General features: G+C 37.7%; 1 pseudogene; it reads left to right on the top strand.

Moving 5' to 3' along the window:
• Positions 1-959: 959 nt before the first annotated feature.
• Positions 960-25779, top strand: part of LOC127691143 (ubiquitin-associated protein 2-like) — a 149930-nt pseudogene continuing 125110 nt past the window's right edge.

The raw sequence follows: 25779 nt of genomic DNA, 5'->3' as shown, positions 1-25779 counted from the left end.
CTGACTATGTCTATTCCTATCTCTGTACACTATCTTCCTGCTGGTACCTCTTGATGAGAGCTGCTACTTTGTTTCTTTTTTTCATGTGCCTGAATCCTTTAACCCTTCAAAAATCTCAAAGTTAATTCTAAATATCTTTTCTAGCATTGATAACCTAAAAGTATATCTTTTAATACTTAATTCAGAATTATTTAAGCAATTCTCATATACATGAAATACATAAAGTGTATGTCTACAAAATAGATATTCTTGTTATAGGAAGATATATAATATCTTCATTTATAGTAGGCAAATTGATCTTGGTTTGTAACAATAACCAGTGATCAAGTAAGCTATACTATGTCTGGTACTGTAGCAGGTATCATGGAATACTTGATTGAAAGATCAGTATGCTCTAATACAGAGGAAAAGTTCTGGTACATGCTAGTTTTCTTTATTAAGTGTATGTACATCTCATCAAAAATATTCACTGTTTAACTAAAGACATAGCTAAATGTAGTGATTAAAGCTTCTAAAAGTTTGTGAACTATTAAATTTCTCAAGGAGGCAAGTACCAACCTGCAACTGTGTCAAGGTAGACTAAGTAATAGAATGTAAAAGTCTGAGTAATTGAACAAAATATATAAATGAAAAATTAGGGGATACAATGAACTATAGACTGTGAGAACAAGTCTCTGAGGTATTTTGGAAACAGAGTATTAAAATAAAATAAAAGGACATAATTGGGATGAAGGTTTGGCAAGACATGACAGCATTGAGTCACTGCAGGATCCAATCATAAAGTAAGGGGCTTAAGGAGAATGGAGAACAATATCTCTGTGCAAGAGTGCTTTAGTGCGAAGGACCTGTGACACTATGTAATTATATACATGCTCTACAAAAGGAATGAGGGCCAGAAGTACGTTGAAGACAGGGACTAGTATCCAAGAGTGGACCAAGAGCTACACCTTTGACGGAACATGAGGGAGTATGACCCATCACGGGGATTGAAGAAAATAATCTGTATCTATACCATGCACTCTTTTGCATGTGCCTGGACACATTGGGTCAGGAAGAGAAAGTGACTTATAGAAATTGTTATAATTATGATTATTTTATATACTCAACTATGTAAAATAATTTTATAACTTTTATAGTTACTGCTATTTATAAATATTTGCAATTTATAATGGGCAAATAAATATTGTTAATATTTAAAAAAATGATGTCTGTAGCTTCACATGCTTTTGTCTGGATTTTATGCTGTTAATCGATATGGCTGTTTCTTCAGTACTATGCAGCTTTTGAAACTACAGTCCTGTAGCATAATTTGAAATTAGGTATGATATTATACTTATTATTCTCTTTATTCAGGATTTCTTTGACCATGTGAAGTCATTCCTGATTTCATATGAATTTCAAAATTTTTTAATTACTGTGATGAGTAAAATTAGAATTTTGATGAGTATTAGATTAACTATGCAGGTTGATTTGTGATAAGGTATTCTCACATTATTAATCATTCTGATCCATAGGCACAGAAAGTCTTTCTATCTTCCAAAGTCTTCTTCAATTTCTTTATTTTTCCATTTACTAATTTGTGTTACATCCCAGTCACAGCCTTCCCTCTCTTTCCAGTCCTCCCTTCATATAACCCCTCTTCACACCTCTCTACTTCTCCTTTGAGAAGGGGAAGGTCTCCATCTGGGTACCAACTCACACTAGCACCTTAAATCACTGCACAACTAGGAATATCCTCTCTTATTGAGGTCAAGCAAGGCAGTTCAGTTAGGGGAACATGATCAACAGGGAGGGAACCGAATCAGAGTAAGACCCCTCTCCAGTTGTTGGGGGACCTGCAAGAAGACCAAGCTGCACCTCTGCTACATATGTGTTGGACTGTGAAGGTGCAAAGGAGGCTAGGTACAGCCCATGCATGATCTATTGTTGGTAGTTCAGTCTCTGGGTATCCCAAGGGTCATGGTTAGTTGACTCTGTTGGTCTTGTGGAGTCCCTATCTCCTTTTGGTTACTCAATTCTTCACCAAACTCTGCCAATAGAGAGCTCCCTAATTCTTAATGCAGTGTTCTAAATTTTCATTGTGTTCTTCCATGTGATTGGTTCAGTTATTTCAATGTGTATTTCTTTTTTATTATTATAATTTTTTTTATTTTTTATATTCTTTGTTTACATTCCAAATGATTTTCCCTTTCCTTGTTCCCCCCTCCCCATAAGTTCCCTAAGCCCTCTTCCCTCCACCCATTCTTCTATCAACCCCTTCCTACTTCTGTCCTGGTACTCCCCTACAATGCTGGAACAAGCCTTTTCAGGACCAGGGACCTCTCCTTCCTTCGATAAGTGAATATTAGTTCAGTGTGTATTTCTTAATTACCTCAGTGACCTAACAAATGAAAGCTTGCCAGAAAGTGCATGGTGGTGGCACGCACCTTTAATCCCAACACTCAGAAGGCAAAGGCAGACAGATCTCTATGACCTTGAGGCCAACCTGGTCTGCAAATCAAGTTCTAGGATACTCAGGGCTACACAAAGAAACCATGTAATGAAGGAAGGAAGGAAGGAAGGAAGGAAGGAAGGAAGGAAGGAAGGAAGGAAGGAAGGAAGGAAGGAAGGAAAGAAGGGAGGGAGGGAGGGAGGGAGGGAGGGAGAAAAAGAAAGAAAGAAAGAAAGAAACAAAGAAAGAAAGAAAAGAAAGAAAGGAAAGAAACAAAGAAAGGAAGAAAGAAAGAAAGAAACAAAGAAAGAAACAAAGAAAGAAACAAAGAAAGAAACAAAGAAAGAAAGAAAGGTGAAAAGAAACTTATGGTTTATTTTGCTTCGTTATGCCAGTGTATAGTCTTTATGGTAGGTAAGTTATAGTGCTAGGAGTGTCTTTATAGTACATCTCTCTCTCTCTCTCTCTCTCTCTCTCTCTCTCTCTCTCTCTCTCTCTCTCTAAGACAATAAATATCATTTTTGGAGTCAAAATTCCATGTCTCAAAAATATTAGCTTTGTAAAATTATGAGCGAGGCTATTTTAACATTTTTACAAGTATATCTCTGATATTGTTCGATTACCCTCTACAGTTGTTACTATAATAAGACTATACTCCAAATGGGAACTTACCATCTTAAACGCAACAGTAATTTAAAAATCATTTGCCAAGAAATATGTTCATATTGAGATCTTAAAAAAGAATGACAGCAAAAGCTTCTAAGCCATGTTCTAAAGAATGAATAAAGTACAATACTCGGCTAACTTATTTTACAATATATTAAATGTATTAGAATAGGAAAAGTAATTTCCTTTGTCATACACAGTGATCAAAGTAGTATCAATACTTTAGGCATTTTCTTCCATACATGTATTTAAATATCAATTTATTGTAATATAAAATAACTTGTGAACTTACATAAAAATAGCAGAATATAGAATACTTAAAAGTATCAACTCTGTGGATCTAGGCTATATTTGTCATTCTTTGAAGTTTAACACTTTTCTGATTAGATACATTCTTTATTTATATTTCAAATGTTGTCCCCTTTCCTGGTTCCACCCCTGGAAAATCCCCTAACCCATGCCCTTCCCCCTGCTCACCAAGCCACCTGCTACTTCCTTCGCTGTCCTGGAATCTATACTGGGGCATCTAGCCTTCTCAGGGCCTCTCCTCCCTTTAATGTTCAGGAAGGCCATCCTTTGCTGCATAGGCCTCTGGAGCCATGAGTCCCTCCATGTGTACTCTTTGGTTGGTGGTTTAGTTCCTGGGAGCTCTGGTGGAACTGGATGGTTCATCTTGTTCCTCCTATGGTGCTTCAAATCCCTTCAGCTCCTTAGGTCCTTTCTCTAGCTTCTCCTGAGTGAGGTAACCCAATCACAAAAGAATATACATGGTATGCTCTCACTGATAAGTGGATATTCGTCCAGAAGCTTGGAATCCCCAAGATACAAATCATAGACCAAATGAAGCTCAAGAAGGAAGAACAAGTATGGATACTCTGGTCCTTCTTAGAAGGGGGAACAAAATACCTGCAGGAGGAGATACAGAGACAAAATGTGAAGCAGAGACTGAGGGAAAGACATCCAGAGACTGCCCCACCTAGGGATCCATCCCATATACAGTCACCAAAACTCAGACACTATTGTGGATGTCAACAAGTGCTTGCTGACAAGAGCCTGATATAGCTGTCACCTGGAAAGATCTGCATGACAAATTTTAACACTTTTTTAGAGTTTTGTGTGTATGTGTACACATGTGTGTAGTTTTAGTGCTTCTATTTTCTTTTTATGGATATTTTCTTTATTTACATTTTAAATGTTATCACCTTTTCTGGTCCTTTGATCCAGAAACTCCCATCCCATCCCCCCTCCTCTTGCTTCTGTGAGGATCCTCCCCCACCCACCCACCCACTCTTGCCTCCCTGGCATTCCCCTACCCTGGGGCATCAAGCCTTTATAGTCCCAAGGGCCTCTCCTCCCTTTGATGTCCAACAAGGCAATTCTCTGCTGCATATGCATCTGGAGCCATGGGTCCCTCCATGCATACTCTTTTGTTGGTGGTTTATTCCTTTAGGAGTTGGGGGTGGGGACAGGGGAGGGCATGGTCTGGTTGGTTGATATTGTTCTTCCTCCTATGGTGTTTCAAACCCCTTCAGCTCCTTCAGTCCTTTCTCTAACTCCTCCTTTAGGGACCCTGTGATCAGTTCAATAGTAGGCTGCAAGCTTTCACTTCTGTACTTGTCAGGCTGTGGCCGAGCCTCTCAGGAGACAGTTATATCATGCTCCTGTCAGCATGCACATTTTGGCATCCACAATAGTGCCTGGGTTTGGTGACTGTATATGGGATGTATCCCCAGGTGGTGCCAGTCTCTGGATGGCCTTTCCTTCAGATTCTGCTCCACACTTTGTCTCCATATTTCCTACCCTAAGTATTTTGTTTCCCATTCTAAGAAGGACTGAAGCATCCCCACTTTGTTCTTCCTTCTTCTTGAGCTTCATGTGGTCTGGGAATTGTATTTTGGGCTAATATCCACTTATCAGTGAGTGCATACCATGTGTGTTCTTTTGTGATTGGGTTACTTCACTCAGGATAATATTTTTTAGTTCCATCCATTTGCCTGCAAATTTTATTAACTTATTGTTTTTAATAACTGAGTAGTACTCTATTGCGTAAATGAACTACATTTTCTATATCCTTTCCTCTGTTGAAGGACATCTGGATTCTCTCCAGCTTCTGGCTATTATAAATAAGGCTGCTGTGAACATAGTGGAGTATGTGTCCTTGTTATATTTTGGAGCATCTTTTGAGTAGATGCATAGGAGTGGTATAGCTTGGTCCTCAGATAGTACTCTGTCCAATTTTCTGAGGAACCACCAGAATGATTTCCAGAGTATCTGTAACAGCTTGCAATCCCATGCTTGCATAAGGTGGGAGAGAGTCTCAGATATCATTGACCTTAAGTTACAGGCTGCCTTGCGGAGATGTTTAGGAGGGGGAAAAGGATCTAAAGTTTTTACAGCTCTTAATGGCTAAACTATATCTCAAAGTCCCTGTAAAGTTTTGTGTTCCTTTTTCCTTCTTGGTAAAGTCAGCTACTCTGGTTTGAATATAATTGAATGTTTGAAAATTAAAGAAATAATAATAAACAACTGTTAGCTTTAAATAGTACTTAAAGTGACTGTATATGCATTTGCTAGCACAACCATATTCCAGTTTGGTTCTGTGTACTGGTCACACAACCCATAAACTCTGGTCACAATTTTACACCTTCATATTTTGATACAAAAAGATCACAATTCTGTGGTAATCAAATTCTCTTTTAGGAAAGAAAACATTCATGGGAACGATATGCACAAAATAGGAAAATGGATGTTGAAGGGAAAATATTTAATAGAAATTAATAAAAATGATTATGAACATACCTCAGGAAGATAATCAATTACTATAGTAACTGAGACTTTATAAAAACAAAACAAATATTTGTCCAAATCACTTTGAAAACAAATTTTTGCAATAAAGGTGTATGCCCTTAATTTGTTGGTAATATTTTAATGCGTATTAATTTATTTTGTTTGTAGTTGAAGCGAAAACATAACATGGTATGTGTATTTCATGAAGTCCAAGTAGGAATCAGAAGACAGCTTCCAAGTGTTGATTCTTTTCTTCCAGTGGATAGTGAATATTGGACTCCAACCCTTTGGTTGGATGGTAAGAGCTTTAAGAACACAGCTCAGAGACCCTCATAGTGTAACATTTTATATAAAAGCTTTTTATATGCACATATAACAACGTGATACATAGAGTAGTATTATAATGAACAATTTTTAATTGCAAATATATATAAATTGAAATAAACTTTTAATTGAAATAAATATCCAGGAAATATATGTAGTGGCTAGGTCTGCTCCAGAAATAGCAGTGTCATTAGTCATGTCACTTGACTTCATAAAGTTTGGATGCTTATTCACAGAAATATACATAAATATTATACATTACACCTTTCAGTTAACATTGTGTATGAATTTATATCAAGGGATACTTTGACAATGAATTTCACATACTTTGTTATTTTTAGTGTATAAGTATTTATAATTGTATCTTCATAATTTTAATGTATTATGGGTTCAGTTAGTATTTTCTTATAAAAACATAGCATTTAAGGTTATTTTTACATGGTAGTTTAAGAAATAACCATATACAGAAATTCTAATAACTTATAAATATGAATAATAATAATGGAATAAGTATTTTGATTAAAATTGCATATATATCATTCCTCTGTATTACTTTTCTCAATTTTTGTGTCTATGGATGTGTTTACATTCCCTTTTTAAGTATATGTGCTGCCGAAGCAAGCACTACATTTCCTTTTTAAAACTAAATCTTAAGATTTAAATCTAAATTGAAGCTAAATATTAAGTACTTCATTAGAGCTAAAACCACATAAGAGACATTTGAAATCCAGGATAGCATGATCCTAAACATTCTGCTTGTTAATTACCAACACATTTTACCCTTATATTGCTAAAATGATGCGACTGTGAAGTATAGTCTAAAATGCTGCATGAGACATTCACAATGTCACTACTAGAGCTCTCTGAAGAGCCTGTAATATTTAAAAGAAATGCTGAAAGTTACTAGCAAGAAACATAATGAAATCAAGTCTATACATCATTGAAAATGGCCTAGATCATCTTTTTGCTCAAACAAATAAAAATTTAGTTTATTCATACTACTGAGTAGAAATAACCCAATAACATGAAAATAAAATTGTGTGATTCTAATAGGACATTGGTAATAGACATAAGAGTATAAAATAGTCAAGGAAAAGCAATTATGATCTTATTCCATTATGGGTTCTAGGTCTCAGGAGTTCCATTATATATGCACTTATTTTACTTGCTAATTTTATTTCAAACTTCTAAAATCTCATTTTAAACTGCAAAATCATATTAGATTGATATTTTAGCATATTTTAACCCCCCCATAGTGGCTATACAATGGAAGTCAATGGAGACTCCAAAATCAGAAAAGCAATTTTACCGTATTTCAATTTTATTGTATTATTACATACTTATAAACTTTTAATTGCATTAAAACCATGAACTCATACATGCTTTTTTTCTCAAAACTTTTGCTATTTTACCACCATACATTTTCTGCAAATATTTAAGACAAGATAATTTTTATTCGATATATTCTTTGTTTACATTTCAAATGATTTCCCCTTTCCTTGATTTCCCCCCTCCCACAAGTCCCATAAGCCCTCTTCCCTCCCCGTGTTCCCCCCATCCACCCCTTCCCACTTCCCTGTCCTGGTATTCCCCTACACTGCTGCACTGAGCCTTTCCAAAACCAGGGGCCCCTCCTTCCTTCTTCTTGGACATCCTTTGATATGTGGATTGAAGACAAGATAATTTTAATAAAACTAAAATCCCTTATTAATAAACCAAATATATTTAATTTAAGTAATTTTCTCCTAAAAAGCAGACAACAAAGTTTGAGAGGAGAAATATGTAGAGGACAAAGTGAGAGACATTATCTTAGCATAAACATTTTCCATAATAATAAAATATATATGCAAATAAAGTATAATGGCCAGGAGAAACTAGCAATGTAAACATAAAACATGAAGAGCCATGGCAAATAGTTTGTAGAAAATAGCACACAAGTATCCTAGAAATGTGTGAAAACATTAAGGAGATATATATATATATGAATAATATGTATATATTCATACAATATGCATATATATACATACACATACATCTGATTTGTGAAATTGCTTTGGCAACCACTTTCCTTACATAACACACTAAAAGACTGAAAAACCCAAATATCTCTATCCTTTGAAGCATTCTTGTAAGCATAAGTGTGCCCAAGAAGCCTGGCTTATTGTGGGAAGGTCCATGCAAGTTTTACAGCAGGTAGTTAAAAATGATTAGGGTAAGATCAGATTTTGGTAACAGGTGCTAGACCAGGATTTCTAGAGTCTGACACAGATCATTTTAGTTTAGCCATTTAAGAACAGCACAATTTTGAAAACAATGTCTGCTGACAGCAATTAACTCAGTCCCAAATGCACAATTTTAAAAACATGTTTACATTAAGATTCTTTACAAATTGCATCTGACTTCTTTCACAAGAATGGGTTCTTGACTCAGAGATAATGCTGAAGGTTTGATTTAGGGTCTAGGGAAATTATCTGAGGTAAACATGATGTGGATGGGTGTCAGGATTGAAAGTCAGGTAAGCTGGTACACAAATGATATCTCTCACAAGGATGAAGTTCATGGTCTATCAGAAAGGGAAAGGGGTCTGGGTTAAATAAAACTTAAGTTCTGGAAGATATGGGCAAGACCTGGCTCAATATTTAAGAAAGGATTAATTACCAGGTTGCAAAATACATTTTTCTTAAGTATTGCAGGAGAACAACTAAGCCCCTCCTGTTGAAAAAATGATAAACTGTGTGTTTAGTTTTCTTGGTTTCTCCAGTGCTTAGCTGTGTGCACAAGAACTTTGAAACTGCTTACACCTTATTGCTGGGAGCCAACCCAGCCTAGAATGGTTTGAAGCAGAACACATCTTTGGATGTGGAGGAAGCTTTAAAGACTGATGATCTCCAGACACAGTTTTAAAGACTCTCTGACTTTTAAGCTATCTACCTCTGCTGAATGCTGAAGCTGCTGGCTTCTAAAAAAAATCCTAATAAATTTCATACGAATTGTGAGGTGAAAAACCACAGGCTTGGCTGAATATCTGTAGCTCATAACTACATACCTAACCCACACAGGTCCAGACTTATATAGGCATATGGAAGTCCAAGCGCCAGTGCTGACAGAACTCACTCATCCTGGATAAAAAGTGAGCTACTACAATCTTTATTGCATAGAGAAAGAAAAAGCTTCTACCCTTTTATTGCACAAGAAAACCAAACCAAACCAACCAACCAACCAAACAAACAAACAAAAAACCCACACAAGTCTGTAAGAAAAATGCTTTGTCCTCTTTAGTAAGCCTAAGCCTGCCTTGCTGCTGAGAAACGACCTTTTCCGTCCCATGGCAAGGAGAAGCCTGCCTGCAATTTCTGCTCTCTCTCTCTGCAGCTGCTTATTGGCTCTCTTTCTGTCTGTATCCTATATACTGTGCTCTTAATTTCTAAGTTTCCTTTTAATTTCTAAGTCACTTTACTCTGTTCTACTGTCCCTTCCTCCTCCTAATCTCACCCTCTCCTCCCCCTACCAATTTTCTCTTTTCCTGATTCGATGTAATCGTCCTTCGATTATTTTGTTCCTCTTCTAGGGAAATGCTTTTTCCAAGCATCTATTTTTTTCTGTTTGTTTTTTTACAAAAGTTCACTAAAAGTTCAAACATAAATTCAAATCGAATAAGAAGTTTGCAACAGAGATGCTTACATATGTTCTCATTAAGAATATAGACATTCATTATCTGTCACTAACTGTACAGCTTCATTGGGAGCTAAAAGTCATACATTTCCCTCCTTGACCTCGTCTAGTGAGCTGTCCAGGAGCCCTTTTTCCCAGTGCCACCATAACAGCTTGTCCTCTGCACCTGCAACGCTGTGCACAAGCACGCCACACACCCATGCCAGCGTAGAGAGCAGCGCAGACTTCTCAACAGCAGCAGCCTCTGCTCTGAGTGCCCGGCCCTCAGGGGACTGATCTGCTTGGGAGCATGAGCTCCGGGAACAGCCTATGCCTGGGTGGCACCACTGTGAGCATACCTAGCCAAAGTACCAGGGCCACAGCCTTGGTGACTTCGGGCAAAGCACCCTCAAACATGCCTCAAGGGGCACCTCCGCTGCTACTCCGCTCCCGGAGGGTTGCTCCCTGTTTACCCTGCAGTTATGATGAGTTGCAGAATCACGGCTGCCAATGGATTATTATGGAATTCCCTTTGCAGCACCCACGGCCCTTGCCAGCCGAGATGGGAATCTAGCTAATAATTCATATTCAGGTGACATCACAAACTCTCGCCGAGGAGACTCTGCCTGCCCTGCACCTCCAAAGACACCAGCTCAGGCACAGCAGAGCCAGGCTCAGAGCTACCACATGGCCCAGCAGCCCTTTGTGAATCCTGTTCTGCCACTGGCTACAGCTATACCGGCCTCCCCTACTACACAGGCGTGCCCAGTGCCTTGTATTATGGGCCCACTATGTTTTCCCCTCCAACCTCAGCGAAGTAGCACGGTGTGACCCTCAGCATTCCCCCGACCCTTTTTCAGCAGGCCAGTGGCTATGGGCAGCATACTTACAACAGAGGTTATGACATTTGACCCAGGGGACAGCAGCAGGAGACTACACCAAGGGTGGCTATGGTGGATCATTTCAAGCACCAAACAAGTTGACCCGTTCTGGGCCTGGCAAAGGAGTGTCAGTATCTTTAGGCACTGACTTATTTGATAGGACTGGTGTACAACAAGACACCGACTTTGAACAAGCAGGGATTCGTGCATGGGCTCCACCATTCAGCCTGCACTCTGCCTTGAACGCCACTGGCCCCTGGAGCGGTCCCTGGCTACTCACCTGCCCTGTTCCTGCACACCATGCTGGCCCACCAGCCGCCCCATTCCCAGCGGCTGCACCACCACCTACCGCAGGATGCCCGGAGTAGCTCTGGTCAGCGCTGGCAGCCCAGCTCGCTGCAGCCCACCTACAGCAACTCTCCGTACTGGACAAATTGGAGCCTGAAATGGAGAGGGTGGGCTCTTAGGCTGGGCAAACTCTGGGCAAGAAAGAACACATGGAACACATTTCTGGGAGCCCGTGCCCATCCTAGAATTCTGAGACTGTCAGCTGAGCCTCTTTGGGAAACCTGCCTCCCAGACCCAATATTGTATGTAATGTATTTATGTGTGTATTTGTAAATTTGATAGAAGCCTGGAGGAGCTGGGATGTGGCTACGGTTGGGGGTGGTCTGGACTCCTTTACTATAGCCATGCAGTCCCCACCCCCACCCTTCCTTGAGACTTTCCATGTGGCCCCAGCACATAGGTTGCTGGGTGGTTTGAGGCCAGGGCAGTACCAATGAAGAATCACGACTTACCTCATTCCCTGTGAACCTTTATGTTTTTCCCTCTGTAACTACTTAATACTTGTTTTTGAAAATCTGAACCTTTTGTCACTTGTCATGGTTCCTCTTTACAACAAATCTCAATCTGGAAATAGAAACAAATGACCCCTGTCCTACCTGGTGCCTGTATGTCTGTGCAGTTTGGTCCTGCTCTAGGGACTTGTCTTTTCTAGCCAACCATTTAAAAAATTCTCAGAGATGTTCAACCAGTCAGCTCCCTTATAACGAAATCAAAGATCTGCTTCCTTCTCGGTGAAAGCCTGTGTCTGAACAAAGGTTTCTCTCTATCACTTGTCCTGAACCAGGTGGACAACAGTTTCAGAGTTTTCTCTTACCCAAACTCCACCTAATACAATTCTGAGAGGAAAAAAAAAAGTCATAATTTTTTGTCTAAGTTACCACTAAAGTTTGTATAGATAAACCCAGTCCATATTTAATCTTCTGTCATTGAACCTACACTGAATCATTAATTCTCTCTTATGACCCTTAGTTAATTGTTTTACAACTTTTTGGAATGTGTTCTAAGTTGTAAATGCCTTCTTTCTATGTCAGAATCTATTAACTCCTGACACATGAAGACTGACTCTTCATATATACACACACACATACACACATATACATATATCATCACTACAAGAGAGTACTTATTTGTTGGTTAGCAGAATTTCACCCAAAAGGTAGACTAATTTCTAAATATTATTATATATATTTTTGTTTGTTTTGTTTATTATTCATATATATTAGAAGATAACAGGGAAAAGCATATTAATAGCAGAAATATTTCCTAAAATGTAGTTCTTCATCCATGCTAGAAGATCTTTTCCACCATAGTTTTACAAGTTGAAGGAAGAGTACCTGCTAGTATTTATCCTCTGCTAGAAGGCACCGTCTAAAGACATATTTGTAATATCTATATAAATATAGCATTATAGATATCAATTGTAAAAAAGATAGATATTGTTTCATATCTATGTAATTGGTAGCTATGCAGCAAGTAAAACAAAATATTATGGAACTGTTTTTAAAATGATTAATGTTCATAATATTAATATAATATCAAACATATGAAATGTTTGAACTAGGATGCATGTAGTATAATTCCATACACGTGAAATACAAGAATTAAGCAATAAAAAGTATATATATTTTAGAATTGTACTGTAGAAAAGGAAAAGCTATTGCCTGTCTTATATTATCAATGCAAAAAAAAAATAAAAATAAGAGAGAACTCTTACTTCAAGCAAGTTTAATCTGGAAACAAATATAAGTGCCCAAGGCTCAGGAGCATCAATTAAGGATGTGAAAAGTACCACAAATAGGAAGCAGTTTCTTGTAGGTTATGAGTAAACAAAATACATAAATTGAAGAACTTTTTAAAAATAAGGGGGATTGGTATAAAGTTAGAGACATTGGGTGAGATGTCTGCTCTAGGACTCATATGGTGTCTAATTCTTGGATTTTTAGCCAGTATAAGCTGATGATATGCTAATACTGTCTAAGATGAATTTTTAGATGATATAAGAATTTTTTGACTAACAATGGATCTGAGTAATCCATGCGACAAAATATAATCTAAGAAATGTTGCTTTCATCCTTCCAATTTTCCATAATCATAAATATTGTAACATTAATTTTCTTCATAGAATAATTACTATGGCTGGCCGGTGGTGCCACACATCTGTAATCCCAGCACTCTGGGAGGCAGAGGCAGGTGAATTTCTGAGTTCAAGGCCAGCCTGGTCTAAAGAGTGAGTTCCAGGACAGCCAGGGCTACACAGAGAAACCCTGTCTCGAAAAAAACCAAATCCAAAAAACAAAACAAAACAAAACAAAATAATTACTATGCTTGTGGGAAATTCCAGTTTATGATATAAATCTCTGGAAATATTTTGAGGAGGAAGGGAAATATTAGTCTTTTATAGAAGAACTTTTTATAATATGTTATATTACTTGGATTCTAATTTTAAATATTTTATATGTTTTAATTACATATATGCTTTATAATTAGTATGTATTTTTATTTTTAACTTGTGAATGCAGGCATATTAAAACATGATAGTAAAATGGATGTATGTTCATATTTATGTACATATATAATATGTATTTGCACACATATGCTATATCAGCACATATTAAAGGATATTGATGAGAGGCAAAATTTAGCAAGTGCCTATTGGAATTACTTGAGTAGCAATAGTAACTAATGTTTAATTTTTTTAAATTAATTTGATACTTTCCCATTCAGGATTCCATATCATAAGTCATTAAGCAAATTAAAGCTCTTGAAGTATATTTTAAACTGTTTATATTAAAGTAGCACCATTTGCATTAGATGCTGCTGTATTATTAAAAATATTTAAAAGTCCTAATTATATTTTAATATTAATTAAAGAAATTCCAGTTTATTAAATATAGATGGTCAGTCAGTAATTGTTTTCAGTATAAAACCCACACTGATGTTTAGAAAACATAGAAAATGCAGTTAAATTACTCATAAATGTAATGTAATTATCCATTAGAAAACAAGTTGTATGCAAGTAAGTCATAATAGATTACAATAAATTTTCTAAGACAAGCATTGTATCTAAATGAACACTACAATATTTTCAAAATCTATAGAAGCAGAAAAAGAATTTTTAGATGAGCTCAGATATACATAAATAAAACTGATTTCATAGGCATTAGTTAAATCAGAAACAATTCTGTATGATACTTTCCCTCTGGAGAAAATGAGAGACTGTAGGATTTCTATGCATATCACATTCAAATTTTATTCTGAAAGAGCTAATGGAAATGTTATAGGCTGAAGAAATTAATTTATGTATGATTCTCAAGTCTGAAAACTCTAAATTAACCTTGCTTGAAGGAGAACTCAGTACTCTAATTTATCAACTGTGCTAAGTAGAGTGTAGGAGACAATCTTCTTACAGATGAAGACTCCCAATATATACCTCTTTTCCAGAGATTTTTTTAAAAATTTTATTTCTTAAAGGAGAGAAATTTCTTTTCACATGACAAATGATATTCAGTAAATTCCAGCACAAATTCTGTATTTACTTATAAGATAATTTATTACACATGAAATACAGGCAAAAGCCTAGAACCTTGGCATTGGATCTTAGGGTTTTGTTTGATATAATGCTTTCCAATGCTTTCCACTTTTGTACAAATGGACCCACTGAAAAGATGAAATAGTTTTACCCCTATTGAAACAGTGGGCACATCTTTTCTAGTAGGACATTGTATGCCATGTCCAGTTGTTAAGATCATTAATGTTATCCATCTACCCAAAGAAGCCTTTATAGAACTTCCTATCAGTGATCATTTGCTTCACAGGAAGTAAATCATGACTGGCTCTGGAAATATTGTCAAAACGGAAGAAGTCATAGAGGCCAAGTGGAAATCTTATTGATACCTTGTTAAAATAATCAAGTTATCAAACTCTTTTCTAAATATTTCTATAAATATCTCTATGTATCATCTATTCTTAACTTTAGTCAGTGAAGAATCTTATTATGCTATATTGTGGTTAATGAAGCGTAACATAACTTTTTAAGCTATTGAATAGTAGGGACTATGCATGCTTACCTATAGATAGCAAATCTATATCATTTCTGTTACCAATCAAAGAACATTGCTGAATTGGAAATAGAAGTAAGATAAGAACAGACATTGAATACATTCATAGTGATAAGAACCAATAAATTAATGCAACTCTCAGCACTCATTGGAGAAGATGATTTAAGACTAACACAAATACCTAAAACTGATTAAAGTATAGAGAACGAGACTGCAAATGATAAGCCCAAGTCAAAACATCGATATCACACCCTTTCCTAACAAAGTTCAGTGATCATCATGGATGAATGTAAAACACAAAAGTGGTGGATGGCTACAAGGAAACAAGCATTCTAAACACAAAATGGTAACTGCACAAAAAGCAGCTCTGAGACATTCACACACGCACACACACACACACAGAACAAAACAAAGCAAACAACAAGGACAATAAAAACAAACCTGTACCTAAAGTTCAGTAATAATGGAAGAATGAGATACTAAGAATGATAGGAATGAGAGTTTTGTTTATGTAAATGTCAGAGAGGTTGCATCTAGGAGGTCTCATCGACATGACTGCCTTAACAAGACCAGAACAACTTCAATGGTAATGCACGTCATAACATGGAAGAAAGGGAGAAAGCTTTATGGGAACACTGGAGGAGTTTGAAAAACAATTGTGTGAAGAGATAAATGTAATATATTAGAATTTCAAAGTGTTAAAAAAAAAAGTAAAATGAAAAATGGAAAGGAAGGTGCTCCCTAGGGTCTATCTTATTTCCGGAGAGATTGGCAGTTGACAACTGATGGCCAATGCACAGTCGCTTTTCTTGGGTGAGCTGAACTTAGGTTGCTTCCCCAAAGTGCATGTGGACAGCATTGATTACAATCTATGGATAATTTAAGAAAGAAGAACAGGAGTAAATAAAACTGGGAGTGAAGTTCTCTGCTGACATCTCAGGGGATCATGCAGATATCCTCTGAACGTTCTTCCCTGAACTCATCCCCTCATCCCAAACCCCATCTCTGCTAGGCACTTCCTGAGAGTCCCTGCACACAGAGGCCAGAGCAGCCAGGATTGCTGAATATCTTATCTTCTCCTTCTACTTTCCATCCCTGACTCACACCACAGCTTGGCACTGGACTGTATAGTACAGGTTCCCCTTCTTCTATGCTGCCCTCTCAAGCTAATCAAAAGTAGTTTCTCTAATAAAATCAATAAGATTGATGAACCCTTAGTCAAATTAACAAAATGGCAGAGAGATATTTAATTTAGTGAGGTCTTAGGAATAAAGAGGGGCATAGTAACACATGAGGAAACCCTGAGAATCATAAGGATATGTTTTTTTAATCCTATACTCTACCCTATTGGATAGTCTCATAAAATGTATATTTTTCTCCATCATGGCAAGGTACCTCAATTTATTCCCAAAAATAAAATCAGGAGGAATATTGCTTAATTTGTTTCATGCCTCTACCGTTTCCCTATATCTAAAGCACACAATGCCTCAACAAAGATACAGACCAATTTCATTATGAATTTGCATGGGAAAATTCCCAATGAAAACCCACAGCACATATACAGCAGAGGGTTGTCTTGTTCTGCCTCAGTGGGAGAGAATGCATCTAATCTTCCAGAGGCTTGGTGTGCCAGGGTTTGGAGAATCCCTGGGGGCCCCACCTTCTCAGAAGCAAATGGCAGGATCAATGGAAGGAGGGTCTCTATGAGGAGGAGATTGGAGGGGGGCAATGTTTGGGATGTAAATAAATAATTTAGTTAATTAAAGAAGGCCTGCAAACATACCTTTTTTTTTTTTTTTTTTTTTTTACCAAGTCAGCTTTTTATTTTATTTTTGTACTGGATATTTTCTTTATTTACATTTCAAATGTTATCCCCTTTCCTGGTTGTCACCCATCATCTGGAAAACCTCCTATCCCATCCCCCCTCCCCATGTTTCTATGAAGGTGCTCCCCCCCCCACTCCTGCCTCCCCTCCCTGGGGCATCAAGCCTTCACAGGACCAAGGACCTCTCCTCCTATTCATGCCCTATGAGACCATCCTCTGCTACATATGCAGCTGGAGCCATAGATCCCTCCATGTATTCTCTTTATTGATGGTTTAGTCCCTGGGAGCTCTGATTGAATCTGGTTGGTTGATATTGTTCTTCCTATGGGGTTGCAAACCCCTTCAGCTCTTTCAGTTCTTTCTCTAACTCCTCCTTTGGGAAACCCATGCTTAGTCCAATGGTTGGCTGAAAGCACCTACCTCTGTACTTCTCAGACACTGGCAGAGCCTCTCAGGAGACAGTTGTATCAGGCTCCTATTAGCCAGCACTTCTGGGCATCTACAATAGTGTATGGGTTTGGTGACTGTATATGGGATGGATCCCCAGGTGGGACAGTCTCTAGATGGCCTTTCCTTCAGTTTCTGCTCTACACTTTGTCTCCATATTTCCTCCCCTGAGTATTTTGTTACTCCTTCTAAGAAGAACGGAAGCATCCAAAGCATCCACACTTTGATCTTCTTCTTGAGCTTCATGTGGTCTGTGAAATGTATCTTGGGTATTTCAAGATTTGGGGCTAATATCCACTTATCAGTGAATCTCTATAATGTGTGTTCTTTTGTGATTGATTACCTCACGTATTTTCTAGTTCTATCCATTCCTGAAAATATATCTAAGATGACCAAATAGGCTTAATCCCAGAGATGTAGGAATAATTTAACAAACATAAATGAATAAACATAATCTACCTTATAGAGAGAAAAAGTAAAAAACAACATGATCACTTCATTACACTTATAAAAGTTTGCTGACAAAATCAAGAATATTCTTTTTTTAATATTTTTATTTTCTATATTCTTTGTTTACATTCCAAATGATTTCCCCTTTCCCGGATCCCCCCTCCCCATATGTCCCATAAACCTTCTTCTCTCCATCCCTTCTACAATCACCTTTTTCTCTGTCCTTATATTCCCTTCCAATGCTAGATCAATCCTTTCCAGGATCAGGACCCTCTCCATACTTCTTCATGGGAGTCATTTGTTATGCAATTTGTGCCTTGGGTATTCAGGGCTTCTGGGCTAATTAATATCCACTTATCAGAGATTGTATTCCATGTGTATTCTTTCATGATTGGGTTACCTCACTTAGGATGATATTTTCCACATCAAACTATTTGCCTAAAAATTTTGTGAATTCATTGTTTCTAATTGCTGAGTAGTATTCCATTGTGTATATATACCACATTTTCTGTATCCATTCCTCCTTCGAGGGGCATCTGGGTTCTTTCCAGCTTCTGGCTATTATAAATAAGGCTGCTATGAACATAATGGAGCATGTGTCTTTATTGCATGCTGGGGAATCCTTTGGGTATATGCCCAGGAGGGGTATAGCAGGGTCCTCTGGAAGTCTCATGTCCAGTTTTCTGAGGAACCTCCAGACTGATTTCCAAAGTGGTTGTACCACCTTACAGTCCCACTAGCAGTGGAGGAGTGTTCCTCTTTCTCCACATCCTCGCCAACACCTGCTGTCTCCTGAGTTTTTGAACTTAGCCATTCTGACTGGTCTAAGGTGAAATCTCAGGGTTGTTTTGATCTGCATTTCCCTAGTGACTAATGATGTTGAACACTTCTTAAGGTGCCTCTCGGCCATCCGAATTTCTTCAGGTGAAAATTCTTTGTTTAGATCTGTACCCCATTTTTTAATAGGGTTATTTGGTTCCCTGGGGTCTAACTTCTTGAGTTCTTTGTATATATTGGATATTAGCCCTCTATCAGATGTGGGGTTGGTGAATATCCTTTCCCAATCTGTTGGTTGTCATTTTGTCCTTTAAACAGTGTCCTTTGCCTTACAGAAACTTTGTAATTTTATGAGGTCCCATTTGTCAATTCTTGATCTTAGAGCATAAGCTATTGGTGATCTGTTCAGGAACTTTTCCCCTGTGCCCATGTCCTCAAGGGTCTTCCCCAGTTTCTTTTCTATTAGTTTCAGTGTGTCTGGTTTGACATGGAGGTCCTTGATCCACCTGGAGTGAAGTTTAGTACATGGAGATTAGAAAGAATCAATTCGCATTCTTCTGCATGCTGACCTCCAATTGATCCAGCACCATTTGTTGAAAAGGCTATCTTTTTTCCACTGGATGTTTTTGGCTCCATTGTCGAAGATCAAGTGACCATAGGTGTGTGGATTCCTTTCTGGATCTTCAATTCTATTCCATTGGTCCACTTGTCTGTCACTGTGCCAATACCATGCAGTTTTTAACACTATTGCTCTGTAGTATTGTCAAGCATATTCTTATGATAAAGGGACTTGGCAATTAGGGATACAAGGTCCATATTTCAGCATAATAAAGACAGTTTATGTGAAGCCTATATCCAACCTCAACTTTTATGGAGAGAAACAAAAAACAATTCTACTAGGAACAAGAAATCTTGCCCTCTCCCCCTCCTCCTATTCAATAGAATATTTGAAGTATTAGCTAGGGCAAAAAGAAGAATGAAGGTGATTAAGGGCATAAAAATTAGAAGGAAGAAGTCAAAGTATCTCTATTGGCACCTGATAAGATAATATATTTAAGTGACTGTAATAATTTGGCAGGAACCCAGACATGGCCCTCAGTGGCAACAAAGGATGAGAGTCCACCGTATGTGGCCTCGGGTGACTAGACTGGATACTCACAGAAGTGTACTCCTACTCCCCTGCATCTTTAGTTTCATCTTTTGTCATGATACTCAAACTGTTCCACACCTACCTTCTCTTCTATGGGTCCACTAGTTACTCGCTCATTGTAGTAGCTCCCAAGGCAGGTGGGCCATGGGGCTGATAGTCCTCTCAGTGACCTTCTCTGACCTGTCTTTCTAGTTTGGTGGCAAGCAGGTTTTTTAGTGTCTATAGCCTGTAACTGTGGCATGTTAGTAAATAGGTAGGTAGGGGGTAAAATAATGTTTAAATCCATTTCCCCTTCCAGCTCCTTAGTTCCAATCAATAACAACTCTGAGACTAATTAGTTATTATTAAATGCCTAGGCCATAAACTCATTCCCTGACTAGCTCATAACTTAATTAACCCATTTAAACCATTCTATTATCTACCATGTGGTTAATTACCTTTCCTTCAGTCTCAGTGCACTTCTTCCTTTTGTCTCCTCAGTGTTGCCTTGCTGGTTTATGTCCCTCTTCTAGGTCTGTCTCCCAGCTCTATGTATCTCTTTTGTCTCATAATATTTCCCAGAATGCAATCTCTTCCTGTCAGTGTCCTATCTTCTATTTCCTGCCTCATTGGCCATTGTCTTTTTTATTGGCAGGTGATGCTTTAAGAGATTCCCTCTACAGTAGTTCTGTGGGTGCCACAGGGCATAGTGTGGCAGCAGGTGTTCCTCTGTGTGTGTTCTGCTGCCTAAGCTCTGCAGTAGTAGGCAGGGCTCTGGCCATCTCTCCCCACCTATGTCAGGTGGTATGGTGGTGGAAGCATTTGGTGCATGCAGTGCTAGAGAGCTCACCCTGGTGGTGAGTATAAGGGAGATCTAACCAGTCCAGCTACCAATCAAGCCCAGATCCAGGATTTGAGTTGTCCTACCCTCAAATCCACGTCATCTGTGAACTGTTGTAATGTGTGAAAGGACCATTCTGCCTGCAGATCCAATGCTACAGGATCTCCATGACATACAACCAGGAAGAGTCCTGGTGAAAATAAGAATCCAGTGTTGATGGTGTCACAGAAGCCAGAGACCTTAAATCAAACCACTGACTCAATGAAATGAACATTCGCAAATGGATACATTGCAGGATACACAGTGACATAACACAGTTTTGATGACAAATGTATATCGCCCAATATTAGATTTTTTAAAAAAAAATCAGGTATACATCTGGAAAAAGACTGCCTCTTCAACATGTTTGTTTGTTTCTTTCTTTGTTTGTTTGTTTGTAATGCTGTAAGGGTGAAGAGGGCATGAATGGGACTGGGTGCATTATGTGAAACTCACCAAGAATTAATAAATAGTTATTTTAAAGTGAAACAGGAAAACTCCAGCTTTTCACAGAAAAAAATAGCAAGACTTAAAAAAATTGACTCAGAAAACAGTAGCTGAGCATGAAAATAACCAGGAAAGTAAGGAAAGAGGATGTTGAAGGAGTCTCCTCTGTTGAGAGTTTATCTCTGTACTCCATTTTGAAAATAGGGTTATTTGATTTTTTGATTCTACCTTCTTGAATTATTTACATATTTTTAATATTAGCTCTCTATTGAATGTGGGGTTAGTAAAGATCCTTTCCCAATCTGTAGAATGTTGTTTTTGTCCTACTGACAGTGTCCTTTGCCTTACAGAAGCTTTTCACTTTCATGAGGTCCCATATGCCAATTGTTGATCTTAGAGCCTGAGTCATTGGTGTTCTGTTCAGGAAATTTTGCCCCATGTCAATGATTTTCAAGCCCCTTTCCATATTCTCTTCTATTAGGTTCTCTGGTTTTATGTTGAAGTCTTAGATCCACTTGGACTTGAGCTTTGTACAAGGAAATAAATATGGATTAATATGTGTTCCTCTACATGCAGACTGCCAGTTAGACCAGCACTGTTTGCTGAAGGTTTTTTCTTTTTTCTGCTCGATGGTTTTTGGCTTCTTTTTCAAAAAATTCAACTGTCTGTGGGTGTGTAGGTTTATTTCTAGGTTATTGATTCTATTCCATTCACCTGTCTCTATATCAATAACATGTAGTATTTATCACTTTGCTCTGTAGTACAGCTTGAGGTCAGGAATGCTAATTTCCCAGAGCTAAACAGAGAATTCTGAACAGAAAAATCTCAAATGACAAAAAAACAAAAAAAAAACAAACAAACAACAACAACAACAACAAAAACACTTAAAGAAATGTTAGATACCCTTAGCCTAGGCAAATATAAATCAAAATGATTCTGATATTCTACCTTAGACCAATCAGAATGGCTAAGATCAAAAACTGAAATGATAGTTCATGCTAGCAAAGATGGGTGACAGAAAAACTCTCCTCCATTGCTAATGTGAGTGCAAAATTTCACACCCACTCTGGAAATCAGTCTCAAAGGTTATTAGGAAATTATAAATACTTCTACCGAAGACCCAGATATTCCACTCCTGGGCATATACCCCTGCTCACCATACATGAGAACACATGCTCCACTATGTTCATAGCAGCCTTATATATAATACCCAGAAACTGGAAACAACCCAGTTGTCTTTTAACTGAAGAATAGGTACAGAAAATGTGGTTCATTTGCAGAATGGAATAGTATTCAGCTATTAAAAGAAAGGATGTCACATCACAAATTTTTCAGGCAAATGGATAGAACTAGAAAATATTGTTTTGAGTGAGCTAATCCAGACCCAAAAGGACATGCATGGTATGTTCTCATTGAAATTACACATTAGCCAAAAAATATACCCTACAGATCCTAAGAAGTTAAACAACAGGCAAAGCCCACATGAGGATGTTTTAATCCCACTTAGAGGTGAGAACACAATAATCATGGAAGACAGAGGGAAGGAGGGACCTGGGCAGTAAAGGGGAATAGGGGTGTCACTCAGGTATGGAAGATACTCAGGGGGAGACAGGAGAGTCCCAGAGGGCCAAGAGAATGAATGGAAATGTGCAGATGCTGGGGAGTGGGAGTGGACAGAACTTGTAGAAAGTCTCAGAGACCTGGGATAGGGGATACTCCCAGAACTCAACCTTTAGCCAAAATACTGAACTTGAATCCTGAATCCCAGGTTCAGATGGAACCTGAAGAGACCTCCTCTAGTAGTCAGACAGGACCCCCAGTGGAGGAATGGGGACATCAACCCACCCACAAAACTTTTGTTCCAAAACTGTTCTTGTCAAAAAAAATACATTCACAAAGCAAAGACTCTAATGGAAGAGTTAGGTGAAGGAGTGAAGGAACTGACGGAGATGGGAACTCCATAGGAAAACGAAAACAGTCAACTACCCTGGACCTCTGGGAGCTCCCAGAGACTGAGCCACCAACCAAAAAATTGTATAGGGACTGCTCTGAAGCCCAGAGCACATATGTAGCAGAGGGCTGCGTGACTTAGTAGTAGAGGACACATCTGAACTTGTAGAGATGTGATGCTCCAGGGTGGCGGGGTACCGAGGGGAAGGAGACACCCTATCAAAGGTGAAGGGGAGGAAGGAATGGAGAAGAACTCTGTAGGGGGGCAGGGAACCAAGAAGGGAGACATTTGGGTTGTAAATAAATAAAATAATTAGTTAAAAGATAAATTAAAAATCAATGTATAAAGTAAAATAAGACAAAATAAATATATAGAAACTGGGAAAAAAGGGGTTCAGTGAGATATCAGAATATGCGAAGATCTCCCATATCATGAACAGATAGGATTAGTAAAGTATTCATGGCCATCCACCCAAATACAACCTATAAACTCAATGCTGTCCAATTAACATTCTACCAAATTTTCACAGATCTCAAAAGGACAGTTTTCAGCTTTATATGAGAATACAAAAACCAACCAAACAAAGGACAATATAAACAAACAAACAAATCAGGAGAGTTAAAACTATCCTGAATAATAAAAGAACTGGAGATATCATCATCCCTGACCTCAAGTTGTACTACAGAGCAACAGAAATAAAAACATCATGGTATTGGCACAAAAACAGTCTTGTAGATCCATGGGACTTCATTGAAGACTCAGACAGAAATTTACACCTATATGAATATTATATTTTTACAAAGCTGGTAATACACAATTGGAAAGGGCAGCACCTTCAACGACTGATGCTTGGTAACACAAATGGAACAATCCGAGAAGATCCTTATCACTGCTCAAAATCCAACTTTAAGTGGATCAAGGACCTCAACATGAGGCTAGATACACTGAACATGATAGAAAAAAATTAGTGAATACTCTGGACTCACTGACACTAGAAAAGACTTTCTGAACAGAATATCTTTTACATAGACACTAAGATAGCAATTAATAAATGGGTCCACATGAGATAGAAAAGTTTCTCTCCAGAATAGGGCATCATCATTAGGGCAAAATGACAGTTTACAGAATCCAGAATGATTTTAACCAACTACACATGTAATAGAGGGCCAGTTTTCAAATTTTATAAAGAACTCAGCAGACAATATCAAAATAAAAAAAATACTCTACATTGTAAAGATGATTTGTAAACTGGGTGCAGATCTAAACAGAGAATTCTCAGAAGAGGAAACTCAATTGGTGGAGGAGCATTTAAACAAATGTTCAAAACCCTTAGTCACCAGGGAGATACAAATCAAACAACTTTGTGATTTCATCATTTACCAGTCAGTATGACTAAGATAAATAAAACAAATTATACCTCATGCTGGCAGGGTGTGGAATAAAGGAAGCACACTCATCTATTGCTGGTGGGCTTGCAAACATATCCTGCCACTACAAAAATCAATGTGACAATTCCTCAGGAAAATGGAAATAGATCTACCTCAAGGTCTAGCTATACCACTTTTAAACATGTATCCTAACATGCTTCATACTACTGCAGAAACAATTAATTGCCCAAACTTGTTTATTGCTGCTCAATTCATAAAAGCCAAAAACTAAAAACAAGCTAAATGTCTGTCAACGGATTAATGGATAAAATAAATTTGGTACATTTATGTAATGGGATATTACTCTGAGGTTTAAAAAATGAAATCAGGATATTCATCAATAAATTGATAAAGAGAAAAAATCATGTTGAATGAGGTATCTCAGAACCGAAAACACAAATATGCTGTTTGCTTATATGTGGATATTAGATGTTAAGCCAAAGATGTACAATCCATAAATCACAGAGCATAAGTATAGGGAAAGGAATTATTAGAGAAGGAAAATAGAATAATTACCGATTAATGAAGAGAGTGAAGAATGTAAATATCAAACAGGTTTGAGGCATAAAGAGGGGGACTGTAGCATGAATATGAAGGACTCTTAAAGTTAAGAACCATCTGATGTATTGTATCATATGAATTACTACAATATTAATATAGTATGTACTGTATTCTATACAATGTATACAGTAGTATGTATACTACTACCTAATACAGTATGAAGGTGATCTAAGTAAAATCTAAGCCAAATGACAAAGAACACAAAGGCACAACTGAATAACACTCACCATCAAATCAAGCTGCAGGACAAGGAATTGTTCACATCAAATGAAATTATTGGCCAAAGAGATTCAAAGGGAACCCCCAACGGTATAGGCTGTTTTAAAGACTACAGTTTGCGGTCTACAAACTGACAGCAAGGACACATTGATTAACACAAATTCTTCACAATTCATTCAACAAAGAGAAGATGGGCTAATGCCTACATAGAATATTACCACTACTTAATACTTGATACTCGTAGGCTCTCTGCAGGCTACCAAAGGAGAAATATCAACAATAATCTAGCTGCAGACACTCTGTTCTACAATGATATTTTATCTTGCAAGGATGGCGTGCATGACATTTGTGGGACTTAAGGAACAATCTGAGAGAGGAGATAGGGAACTTGGAGGAGTGGGGGGAACTATACTCAAAATGGATTATAGAAAATAATCTTTTTTCAATAAAAGAAAACAGAGAATTAAAAAATGGTTTTGAAATTTGTTAGAAGGGCCAAAGACCGGTTGCATTGAAGAAC

The sequence above is a fragment of the Apodemus sylvaticus genome, chromosome 8, assembly GCF_947179515.1.
Source record: "Apodemus sylvaticus chromosome 8, mApoSyl1.1, whole genome shotgun sequence".
NCBI lineage: Eukaryota > Metazoa > Chordata > Mammalia > Rodentia > Muridae > Apodemus > Apodemus sylvaticus.
This window is presented reverse-complemented; position numbering and strand designations above follow the sequence as displayed.